Source organism: Pistacia vera, unplaced genomic scaffold, assembly GCF_008641045.1.
Source record: "Pistacia vera cultivar Batoury unplaced genomic scaffold, PisVer_v2 Contig1366, whole genome shotgun sequence".
NCBI classification, from domain to species: domain Eukaryota; kingdom Viridiplantae; phylum Streptophyta; class Magnoliopsida; order Sapindales; family Anacardiaceae; genus Pistacia; species Pistacia vera.
Window position 1 is genome coordinate 55,068 of NW_022195430.1, and position 13,602 is coordinate 68,669.

Sequence of the window (13,602 nt, forward strand, 5' to 3'; positions counted from 1 at the left end):
CAGAAAAAGGCATTAGATTAATGCTTGCACCTAAATCACATAAAGCTCTATCAAAAGTAATGTCTCCTACAACACAAGGAATAGTAAAACTCCCTGGATCTTTGAGTTTCGGTGGCAGCTTCTTCTGTAGAATGGAGTTGCAGTCCTCCGTGAGCATCACTATTTCCTCATCTTCTAACTTCCTTTTGTTTGATAAAATCTCTTTGAGAAATTTTGCGTAGCTCGGCATCTGTTGCAATTCATCTTCAAAAGGAATGTTAATATGCAGTTTTTTAAATATTTCAATGAATTTGGTAAATTGCTTATCCTGATTTTTCTTTCTGAGTCTCTGAGGAAAAGGCACAAGAGGGGTGTGATGTGCCAACTCTAGTGGTATCTCGGGAAATGGCACTTTCTCTTTCTTTTGCCTTTGCCTCTCTTCCCGCTTTTGTTCATCTTCCCTAGAACTGGTTGGTTTCTCTTCAGCAATGATCTCTTCGTCAACTTCCTTATCAGAATCTTCCTTTTCTTTTAGTGGGCTTCCTTCTTTCCCTGATTGTTCCACCTCTTCCAAGACTGTCCCACTCCACAGAGTTATTGCATTCGCTTGTTCACGTGGGTTTGTCACTGTGTTGCTTGGTAGGGAAGCCTGTGGTCTCTCATTTAGCTTATCGGCCAATTGACCGACCTATACCTCCAAGTTCCGAATGGACGCGCCTTGGTTTCTGAAATTCGACCTCGTCTCATTCGTAAAACCTGTGGTCTCTTGCATAAATTTTCTAAACATATCCTCCAATTTTGTCAATCTTTGCTCCTTTGGTTGATTGTTCACCTCCGCTTGGTTGTTTGGCATCGCTCTTTGTTTCCATTAATTGTTCTGCTAATTCTATTGATTCTGATTGCCCTATGACAAGTTCGGATGATTCCTCTAACTAGGATTATACGTGTTGGAGAACGGATTGTTCTGTTGCCTCTGATTTCCTGCCAAGTAGTTAACTTGTTCTGATGATGATGACACTGAAGCAAACATGTTCCCCACTTGACATTCACTGCTCACATGATTACCTGCACAAAAATCACAAGTTAGTTGAGGTTCTTGAATAGAATTTACCTGCATACTTCCCAGCTGCTAGCAATAAGTTGGGCTGAAATGGTTGTGTATGCATCAACTTCATGAAGACCCATAGATTTCTTCGCTTGTATCCTCTCATTTGGTCTTTGATAGTTGTTACTGGCCAGAACTTCAAGCAGCTCATGAGCTTCTTCAGGTGTCTTGTTTTGCAATGCTCCTCTCGATGCTGCATTAACCATTGTTTGCATATTAACCATCAATCCATTATAAAACGTTTGGACTTGCATCCAAACTGGCAAACCATGGTGTGGACACCTCCTCAGTAGTTCCTTGAATCTTTCCCAAGCCTCATATAATGATTCAGAATCTTAATGAAGAAACGATGTGATATCATTTCTCATCTTCGCAGATTTTGCTGGAGGAAAGAATTTGGTCAGGAACTTCTGTGATAATTCATTCCATGTTGTGATCGTTCCTGGTGGTAGTGTCATTAACCATCCCTTTGCTTTATCCCTCAATGAAAAAGGGAACAATCTCAATCTGATGGTGTCATCTGACACTCCATTTGACTTGAAGGTATCACAAATCTCTAAAAAGTTTGTAATGTGCAGATTTGGAGCTTCCTTCAAATCTCCCTTAAACTGTACCGACTGTTGGATCATATGGATGATTGTTGGCTTTATTTCGAAAGTGTTAACTTGTACTGTTGGTCTAGTTATACTTGACCCATTGCCATCAACCGTGGGAACTGAGAATTTCGTTAGTGTTCTATTTTCTGCCATCTCAAAAACTATGGCCTCTCATTCCCTTCTCTCTCTGTTAAGTTTTCTTGCGGTTCTTTCAATCTCTGGATCTATAGGAACCACTGGCTGACGTCTAGCTCTTCGCATCAACTATACAGAAAGCGAGAAAAAGTGAGATAACAAGCTAACAGAAAAGAACAACAAAAATTAACCAATAAACAATTAAAACAAAAAATAAAATAAAATAAAACTCCAATCTAGCTAACACAAGAAAAATTCAATGTTAACACAAAAATCAATCGGTGGCAACGGTACCAAAAACTTGATGCGTTGTAACTACAACATGCAATGTATAGCAAGTGCACTAGTCGCGCAAGTAATAAAGTGATAAGTGAAGTATCGTTCCCATGAGGATTGTTTGTTAAGCACTGATTTTTCCTAATTGTTTTCAAGTTGGAGAAACCGAAAAGTGTTGGATTTACAGGAGAAACTTATACTAAATTGAAAGCAACATTTACTAAGTAATTACAAGGCTAATTAATGAAAGCAAGATTAAAACAAGAGTAATATCAAGTAAAACAAATGGTTAGGGTTTTGACTTCATTAGGATTCTATGAATTAATTCTACAAATCATGCTACTACTACACTCACATGCATGGATTGTAAATCGAACTCCCTAATGTGTAAAACATACATTCTCAGGCTATGAATTCCTACTTTTCCCTATTAAACTTCCGTACCCAACAAATTGAAGATTAATAGATCCAAGTTCATTAAGCTAATGGAATCCTAGATTGATTTCATTGATTCTCAAACCTATCTCTAGCGTTCAATACAATAATGGTGATTACCCCAAGAAGCTCATACATGATTCATTTCTCAATCTCATCATGTTCAACAAATAAAATCAATAAAAACCAGAATAATCGCACAATCCATGCACTAGAATGTAAAAGCAACAATAATCTATTGATTAACCATAGAAATCCAAATTACATCAAAACCCTAACCGAAAGTGAGTTATTTCATAATGAAATTAACACAAATTGTAAGAAAAACAGTAAACACAGCAGTCAACATGTTGAAACAAAGAGAAAAGAGTAAAGATCTCCCATGATTGATGAATCCACAAGGTTAAATCTCGAATCTTCTCTTCTTTTCCCCCAAAATGTCAAAGCTGCTCTAAACCAAAACAAACCCCTCTCAAAATGTCCAAGTTTTTCTTACATAGTTGGTCCAAAAACCTCAAAACTTCCCTAAAATAAAACTGTGTTTTAATTAAAAACTGAAAATCGCAGACCTCCGCTTGCTGAACAATTCTGAAATTATGGAATTACACTCTGCTTGCTTCCTTGCTTGAATCTTCAATCTTCGATGCTCTCTAATGGGGACAAGCTTCATAGTGCTTCAAATCCACTTCAGAACTTCCCTGAATCCTGAGATTCACTCGCTTCTGGGTCCAAAAACTCGATTCCACTCATTATTTGCTCAAAGTGCATGTTTTGGCCTAAACCATAAAACATATGAAATTAAGTTGCAATTCAGGCAAAAACGACATAAGAAGTATCCAAAATCCGTCCAAAAAGCCTCAATAAAACAGTATAATCCTCAGATTATCAAAAGCCTCCTGAAGTAAGGCTTTCACTTTCTTAGAAAGTGAATTTTATGTCTCATTTAGGCCCTCGCATATCTTAATCTCAAATCAAGTGCAAGGAATAAACATTTGCAAAACATTGCTAACCAAATGCCTGATGCACTTACAAATGCAGCAAAAATAATGAGATCATACATTCCTACTATGAATACACCAACAAGGATTGATGTTACCATTTAACAGTCCATGCGGACAATAATTGATTCATCTATTACATGTTAGAAGCATGGTAGCCTTGTTGGTGCCAATGATAATGTTTCTAGGAAACGAAAGGCACAAAACCAAATAGGTGCCAATGTTGACAATACTAGAATCATAGATAATTTCACATCTTCTAAACTAACTCCATAAGAGTTAATAGTCCCTGAAAGGACACAAGCCCCTAAAGAGGAACAAATCCCTGAAGGAATGCAAGAACATAGAAATGAAGCAATTTCCATAAACTATGCTCATAGTAAAGAAATGTGGAATCGTGAAACAACTATTGTTGATAACATATTCTCATATGCAATAGCTACTAAAATTATGAATGATGAGTTTGAGCCACATTCTGCTGATGAATGTCGAAACAGACATTATAGGCCAAAATGGAAAGAGGGAATTCAAGCAGAATTAACCTACCTAACAAAACGTAATGCATTTGGACTTGTAGTCCAAACGCCTGAAGACATGAAATCTGTAGGATACAAGTGGGTATTCACAAGGAAACAGAATGAGAAAAAATGAGATTGCTAGGTGTAAGGCTTGACTAATGGCTCAAGGTTTCATGTGGAGACTCAGAATTGATTATGATGAGACATATTCACTAGTGATGGATATGATCACATTTTGATACTTGATTAGTTTATTAGTCTCAGAAGGACTTAATATGCGACTCATGGATGTTGTCACTACGTATTTGTATGGTACACTAAGTATTGATATCTATATAAAAATCCCTAAAGGATTCAAAGTGCCAAAAGCAAATAAAAGGAACATGTATTCAATAGAATTGCATAGACCGTTATATGGGTTGAAACAATCGGGACAAATGTGGTATAATCGTCTCAATAAGTATCTGAAGAAGGAAGGATACATCAATGATCTTGTATGCCCGTGTGTCTTTATAAAAAAGGTTAGAATCAGGATTCGCAATTGTAGTAGTATATATCGATGACATGAACTTAATAGTGACTCTTAAAAGCTCACAAAAGCTACTAAGTACTTAAAAAGAGATTTTGAATGAAGGATCTAGGGAAAACAAAGTATTGTCTTGGCCTACAGATCGAGCATAGTTCAGATGAAATTTTGCTCCATTAATCAAATTATATTGAAAAGATCCTTAAGCAATTTAGATCCATTTCGTCCTAAAGAAGACGATGAAAAGATAATTGGTCTTGAAGTACCATATCTAAATGAAATAGGTGTATTATTAAATTTGGCACAATGTACGAGACCAAACATAACATTTGTAGTGAATCTATTGGCAAGATTTAGCTCTAAACCAACTCCCCGACATTGGAATGGGATCAAACATGTCATTTGTTACCTCAATGGAACAAACAGCTTGGGATTATTTTATCCAAGGAAATCTGTTAATGATCATAAATTAGTTGGCTATATAGATATTGGGTACCTTTTCTATCCTCACAAAGCCTAAACGCAGATGGAATATGTTTTCACCTACAATAGTACTCCAATATCATGGCACTCTATCAAACAAACATTAATTGCCACTTCCTCCAATCACTCCGAGAGTCTTACGCTTCATAAAGCCAACTGAGAATGTGTATGATTAAGATCTGTCATCCATCACATTGAAAGTACAGGCAAATTGCCATGTACCTCAGAAGCTCCCATAATTATAAATGAAGACAATGTTGTAAGTGGACGGTCCCGTATACGCAGCGGAAACAAAACAAATATAATATAGAGATCGTTTACATGAGCCAAGATCAAGGGTATAATTTTACAATTCATATTAAATAAAATCTGTAGAAAAATAAATCTAAGTTTAAAGAAAACAAACGCACATTGGAGGCTCCTCCAAATTTGTCGACGAATGTTTTGCTACTGATCCAAGTGTAGGATCGAACCCACGTAGTCCACACGAAGACAATCTCAAAAGAACCAAAGAGGGATTTGCTAGATCCTCTTTGGCTTCAAGATTAAGAAGACAACAAATCAATTGAATTGATTTTAGGCCAAAAGGTGTTACTGCCGTGGGAGTGAAAGAGAGGGGCTATGTGTTTTTCAAAGAAAAATTTTGTCCCATTTAATTAACACATTTTTCTTTTTATAGTACATCAATTTGCCCTAATCCCATATGGAATAGGCTTGGCCTGCAACCCAAACGCCTCATGTTGCCAAACACTCCCAAGTTGATATTTTTATTTTTCATCATTATCTCAATTAAAATCAATTAATATATATTTAAATATATATATTAACATTTAACAATAATGATAATATATATTTAAATATGTGCGAACACACATTTAAACGTAATTTCACTTATTTAATTTTTCTAACAAATTAAATAAAGGCTCGAACTTAGCAAATTTAATTGCACTGTGAAATTACCAAAATACCCTTTCACCTTAAAAGACGAAAACGCCCTTCTTTCTTCTTGGATCTTAAATTGTCTTCTATATGTGTGACCCATAGGCTCCTCATCATATCGGTAGTGTATAGTATCGAGATTAACACTAATTAATTGTCTCACTAATACACAGACCAAGATTGGCCCCTAGCAAGGCATCATGGCCACTCGAAAGATTCGGATTCAGCAAAGTAGCTACCTGTCAACGATATGGTTACCGTGCAATTCGTTCCTTTCATCATATGTTATCTCGACGAGACGAAGGCATAGAAATAGTGTCAACCTTTGGTTACTCTCGATATTATGTATTCAGTTTCTAGACCAATGACCTGTATTATAATTCGGATAGAGCAACAACTCAATCCCACTATGGCCACAGTTTTAGTGTCATTGCCATATACTGAATTGCAATGTGAGATAACTTTCACCCGTACCTGGGAGTGATGAATCCTCTGTCAATCCACCATAGTCTTGATACACTCCTTGATGCAGCCAATCACCACCATATTGACAGCTCTGAAAAGAACTGCGTTAGGCTAGTGTCAAACTACACCAATCGGTGCACAAGGCGCTCCGGTGATCTCAAGTCTAAGGATCACATGCACCACCATTCGTTAGAGGATTTGTTCCATAGACACTGGGGTTACCATCCATATGGAATCCTCTGGTGGGTCAGTCCAGTGAACTTGCTGCGGTATATTCGCCTACAACAAGCACCCATGTGTTGCACCAGGTTGTCACCAAACAACCTTGACAAGTGAGATCAGTCACTGCCTTTCGACAGGGTCGTTCAACACTATGATAGCCTTACCGTATTATCTATGCCCTTACTTTAGAATAATACTGGGGCTATGAACGTTTCTAGAATGGCCACCATATGTGCTCATAGGGTTCTCACTATCAAGATTTGAAACACTTGATACCCTCATCACGGTTCTACCATTCTAAGGACATATATCAATACATATTGCAATAATAATGATTTACGCGATATAGAATAAAATGCATTTTATTGATTAATGAACATTATTACAAAGAGTTAATTCTGCAATAATTGATTAGCTCTAAGGCATCTACTCTTACAAATGCAACATCTATTGCTCAAGTTAGAGGAGGATATATCAAAGGAGACAAAACCAAGCATATTTCACCGAAGTTCTTTTACACTCACAAACACCAGCAAAATCGAGAGATTGATGTCAAACAAATAAGCTCCAGTGATAATCTTGCAGATATATTCACTAAGGCCTTATCGACATCAACATTTGAAAAAGTTAGTGTATAGCATCAGTATGTAGTAGCTCAAGAAGTTACTAAATTAATTCTACCATTATGAGGGCGAGCATTGATTAGGGGGAGTTGTTTAGAAATCTGACTATTTATTGTACTGGACATATGTACACTGTACTCTTTTTTCCTTGATCAAGTTTTGTCACACTAGGTTTTCCTAACAAGGTTTTTAATGAGGCAGTATGAAGCACGTCCAACTTCACGTTACAGTTTCATTGTAGAGTTGTATTTCTTTACTTAGGTTTTTCCTCACTGAGTTTTTCTTTAGTAAGGTTAAATACAATTATCTATAAGTGGTGGATGTCCAAGGGAGAGTGTTGTAAACTATATGGCCCTCCACGGCCTTAACTTTGAGGTAATGAATGAGGGAGGGGGTGTTGGCTATAAATACACCAAAGTTCTTTTATCAAAGGAGGATATAAATGCAACATGTATTGCTCAAGTCATAGGAGGATATATCAAAGGAGACAAAACCAAGCATATTTCACCGAAGTTCTTTTACACTCACGAACTCCAGCAAAATTGAGAGATTGATGTCAAACAAATAAGCTGTAGTGATAATCTTGTAGATTTATTCACTAAGGCCTTATCGACATCAACATTTGAAAAAGTTAGTGTATAGCATCGGTATGAAGTGGCTCAAGAAGTTACTAAATTAATTCTACCATTATGAGGGTGAGCATTGATTAGGGGGAGTTGTTTAGAAATTTGTATTGTTTATTGTATTGGACATATGTGCATTGTACTCTTTTTTCCTTGATCAAGTTTTGTCCCACTATGTTTTCCTGACAAGGTTTTTAATGAGGCAGTATGAAGCATGTCCAACTTAACGTTACAATTTCATTGTAGAGTTGTATTTCTTTACTTAGGTTTTTTCCCACTGAGTTTTTCTTCAGTAAGGTTAAATACAATTATCTGTAAGTGGTGGATGTCCAAGGGAGAGTGTTGTAAACTATATGGCCATCCACCGCCTTAACTTTGAGGCAGTGAATGAGGGAGGGGGTGTTGGATATAAATACTCCCCCCCTCCCCCCTGGGCTTTTCATTTTTACTACACAATGAATTGAGAAGGCAAAAGAAGTATTACAGCCCATTTAATTCCACTTAAATTCCAATCCTTCTTAGTCTATTATACTTACACCTTTAAAATTACAACAACAGGGACGATATTCTTTTTTACTTTCTCTTTATTTATTATAAATATTCATATAAAACCAATCAAATTTGCACAGAGGACCATAGCCAGAAAAGACTTACTCCACTAGTGAATATTGAATATCTATATATCTGTATAATCCTGAAGCACTTGCTATTTGAATGCCACAAAGGACTCTATAATTGTTGCAAGTGTTTGCATGTTACTGGTTTAGGCTATTTTGTATTATTAATAACAGATATCTATATAACCACATACATTCAATGTTTTATGGATGTGTTTAATTAGATAAATAGAAACACTTCACATTCACATTAAATGTTTTATTATTATTAGATCAAGAGAAGCTCTTCACATTCATATTAAATGTTTTATGATTATACGTTAGTTTGATTCAATGGTTTTGTGTAATTGAATGTGAAGGGTCGTAGAACGTGAAAGGGTACACATATAATGATATTCATTCATATTAATATGAATGAATAAATGTGAAGATTAATGTATTGATAAGGTGTATTATTGAATTTTGTGAATGTGAAAAGATACGTTGTATCAGTTAAAGGATTCATTACTTTGAATCATATATATATATATATTAACAGTTTGTTACATGATTTATCTGAAGAAAGAAAGGTAGTCAATTTTTAATTGTTATTTGTAATTGTTTTCTTTTGTTTTGGCCAGTGTATTGTTAAACTTTTTATTCTAATTTGATGCAGGTATATACTTTTAGTTGAAGCATAATATAATATTTGTTGTCAACATTGCAAATTACGTGCTATCAAAGGTAATGTATTTATTTGACTACGCCTCTGTAATTGCGGTTTATTATTGCTATATATGTTTTGTTAGAAATGTAAAATTTGTACTCATAGTTTGAATGTTTTAGTCCAAATGGTGAACTGTAAATTCTGCTACAGAATTGTTAGATCCGTTTGCCAAACCAGTAATTTTGTTATTCAAATATAAGAAGACATAAGCCAGACCATTCCAAACCATTTATTTTTCTACTACTGTACTTAAAAAATCCATGTGGTGAACTATTTGGATAAATGGTTTTGGTGCTATTTTCTGATCCATGTGCCGAACCATTTTGATCATCAAGTTGTTTACAATTGTACTATAGCATTGTAGCCACTGGCCAAACCATTATGTTTAATTGTAAGAGGAAAGATGGAAATCTATTTAGATTGTACTATAGAATTACAAGAGACCAATTGTTGAACCATTATTCATTAATAATTGTAATATTATAATGTCCTTTTTAGTTAATACTATATGAAAAGTTAATTTCATGCTGTTGATTACAATTTCTGCAAGCAAGTTGCTAAACAATATTTCATAAGTTATATTGTTATAACATAATATTATAATTTAACAATGGTTCATTTTACTATTATAATATTCATAAACGGTTTTATGAACCATTACAATTATAATATTATATTTAAAAAACAATATGCAACCATCAATTGTCATAATATTCAAATACATTTTGTTTTGTTCATTTTACTATAATAATGTTCAATCCATTCATTTTGGTGGATTGTGATATTATATTGTTATATCCATGTACCATGAATAACGCATATTCATGATGAACCATTCACCATAATTATTGGAATAGAACTGGTGGCATATTATGGGTTATAGCTTTATGAACAGTTTTGGACATTATAATCATGCTATTGATTATAATTTCTGCAAGCAAGTTGCCGAACAGTAATTTAAAGCATACATCGATTCCTTTAAAGCCAAGATCAGAGTATAGATCATACAGTTAACATGTTAAATCAAACTGAGAAAATATAAACGATCAAGACAAAGATCAAAGATCATACACACGTTTGGAGGCTCCTTCACATTGTCTCTTAGTTGGATTCACTACCGATTCAAAGTAAAATCGAACAAACGGAGATCCACATGAAGATAACCCGAAGAGCTAAAGAGGGATATGCTAGATCCTCTTTAGCTTCAAGAACCAAATTGAATCAAAGGAAATTTTGATTCAATAAACCCAAGGGGTAGCGTGAGAGTAAAGGGAGATAGAGGGTAGCCTTTTTCTTTCAATGATTGAATAATGATTGATTCAATTAATTCTCTCAATACACATGCACTTATATAGTGCATGTGTGAAACCCTAATCCCTTTAGGGAGAGGAATGGGCTCCAACCCAATATAGCCCTTGTGTCCAAACACTCTCAATTTGTATTTTATTTTGATTATTATTATTATTGTAATTAAAATCAATTAATATATTTATTAAAATATATTAATATTTAATAATAATAATAATAATCCATTTAAATATATGTGTACATATATGTAAATATAATTTCACTAATTTAATTTTAATATTAAATTAAATCCAAGCAACAACCTCAGCAAATTTAACTGCACTGTGGGACTACCAAAATACGATTTCGTCCTGAAAAGACAAAAATACCCCTTGCGCAAATTGATTCTCAAATTATCTTCTATGTGTGTGACCCGTAGGCTCCTCATCATACCGGCAGTGAGTAGTATCGCGATTAACACTAATTAATCATCTCACTACACACATACCAAGATTGGCCCCTAGCAAGGCATCATGGCCACTCGATAGATTCAGATTCAGTGAAATAGAGACCTGTCAACGATATGGCTACCGTACAATCAAATCTTTTCATCATCTGTTATCTCATCGAGACCGAGGTACAGAAAAAGTGTCAACCTCAATTATTCTTGATATGTCTGTATTCAGTTACTGGACCAATGGCCAGAATAACAAATTGGATTGAGTAACAACTCAATCCCACTGTGGCCATAACTTTAGTGTCATTGTAATTTACTAAATTGCACCGTGAGATAACTTCTCTTGTACCCGAAAGTGATGAATCCTCTATCAATCCACCATAGTCTTGATACACTCCTCGATGCAACAATCACTACTATATTGATAGCTCTGAATAGAACTACGTTAGGCTAGTGTCAAACTACACCAATCGGTGCACAAGGTGCTCCGGTGATTAGAGTAGGTGCCCTAGAGCCAATCAATTATTGTATAATTGACTCTTTGTAATAATCTTCATTGATCAATAAAAGGTATTTTATTATATATCATGTAAATCATATTGTATGTATTGATATATGTCTTTAAGATGGTAGAACCGTGATGAGGGTATCAAGTGCTTAAAATCTTGATAGTGAGAACCCAATAATCGCATATGGTGGCCATTCTAGAAATGTCTATAGCTCTAGTATTATTCTGAACAAGGGCACAGGTAATAAGGTAAGGCTATCATAGTGTTGAACGACCCTATTGAAAGGCAGTGACTGATCTCACTTGTCAAGGTTGTTTGTCGACAACCTGGTGCAACACATAGGTGCTTGTTATAGGCAAGTTCATAGACTAACCCACTAAAGGATTCCATATAGATGGTAACTCTAGTGTCTATAGAATAAATCCTCCAACGAATGGTGGTGCGTGTAATCCTTAGACTTGAGATTACCGGAGCACCTTGTGCATTGATTGGTGTAGTTTGACACTAGCCTAGCGTAGTTCTATTCAAAGCTATCAATACGGTAGCGATTGACCGTATCGAGGAGTGTATCAAGACTATGGTGGATAGATAGAGGATTCATCACTCTCGGGTACAGGAGAAGTTATCTCACGACCCAATTTAGTAAATGGCAATGACACTAAAGATGTGGCCATAGTGGGATTGAGTTGTTACTCAATCCAATTTGTTATTTTGGTCTAGTCTAGTAACTGAATATAGACATATTGAGAATAACTGAGGTTGACACTTTTTTTGTACCACGGTCTCAATGAGATAATAGATGATGAAAGGATTTGATTGCACAGTAACCATATCGTTGACAGGTAGCTATTTCGTTGAATCTGAATCTATTGGGTGGCCATGATGCCTTACTAGGGGCCAATCTTGGTCTGCGTGTAGTGAGATGATTAATTGGTGTTAATCAAGATTCTCCCTGCTGGTATGATGAGGACCTTATAGGTCACGCACATAGAAGATAATTTGAGAATCAGTTTGTGCAAGGGGTATTTTCGTCTTTTTAGGATGAAAGGATATTTTGGTAATCTCATAGTACAATTAAATTTTCTAAGGTTGTTGCCTAGATTTAATTTAATATTAAAATTAAATTAGTGAGATTATATTTAAATATATGTACACATATATTTAAATGGATTCTTATTATTATTATTATTAAATTTTAATATATTTTAATAAATATATTAATTGATTTTAATCACAATAATAATTATTAAAATAAAATACAAATTGAGGGTGTTTGGACAAAAGGGCTATATTTGGTTGGAGCCCATTCCTATCCCTAAAAGGATTAGGGTTTCACACATGTATTAGGAGAATTAATTGAATCAATCATTGAAAGAAAAAGGTTGCCCTCTATCTCCCTTTACTCTCACGCCATCCCTTGGGTTTATTGAATCAAAATTTCCTTTGATTCAATTTGGTTCTTGAAGCTGAAGAGGATCTAGCAAATCCCTCTTTTGCTATTCGGGTTATCTTCGTGTGGATCTCCATTCGTTTGATTCTACTTTGAATCAATAACAAATTCAACTCAGAGACAAAGTGAAGGAGCGTCCAAATGCGCGTACGATCTCTGATCTTTGTCTTGATCATTTATATTTTTGCAGAATTTTTTATTTAACATGTTAACTGTATAATCTATACTTTGATCCTGGCTTTAAAGGAATCGATCTATGCTTTAAAATTTTGTTTTTCTGTTATGTTGGGTAGATCAGTTCCTAACAGTGGTATCAAAGCCTAGGGTACCAGATTATATAATTTAATCTATGTTCGATAACATGTATTTAATTGATAACATGTTGTTTTGTTAAATCTGTATAAATTCTGTCTTGAAAGCATGTTTTGAGAAATCGATTAACTCAATACACTTGATTAATCTTGATTTGTTGATGATCTGCAACTATGGTATATTATGATGTGGATTTTCGTTGAAATCCAATGTTAAGTTTGATTACAAAATTGATTTGGCGTTCTGTGCAACTAATTGAACTGATCTGAAGCAGATTAGTGTACACTCGGCGATATAACCCATTGCCACGACGATCGTTGTTTGGCATACTCGTTGATTGA

General features: G+C 35.0%; 1 non-coding gene across 1 annotated transcript; it reads left to right on the forward strand.

The window, feature by feature from the left end:
- The first annotated feature begins 1,348 nt into the window (after positions 1-1,348).
- LOC116122720 lies at positions 1,349-1,455 on the forward strand. Its single transcript, XR_004126952.1, has one exon. It is a non-coding gene; the product is annotated as a small nucleolar RNA R71 (small nucleolar RNA).
- The last annotated feature ends 12,147 nt before the right edge of the window (positions 1,456-13,602 follow it).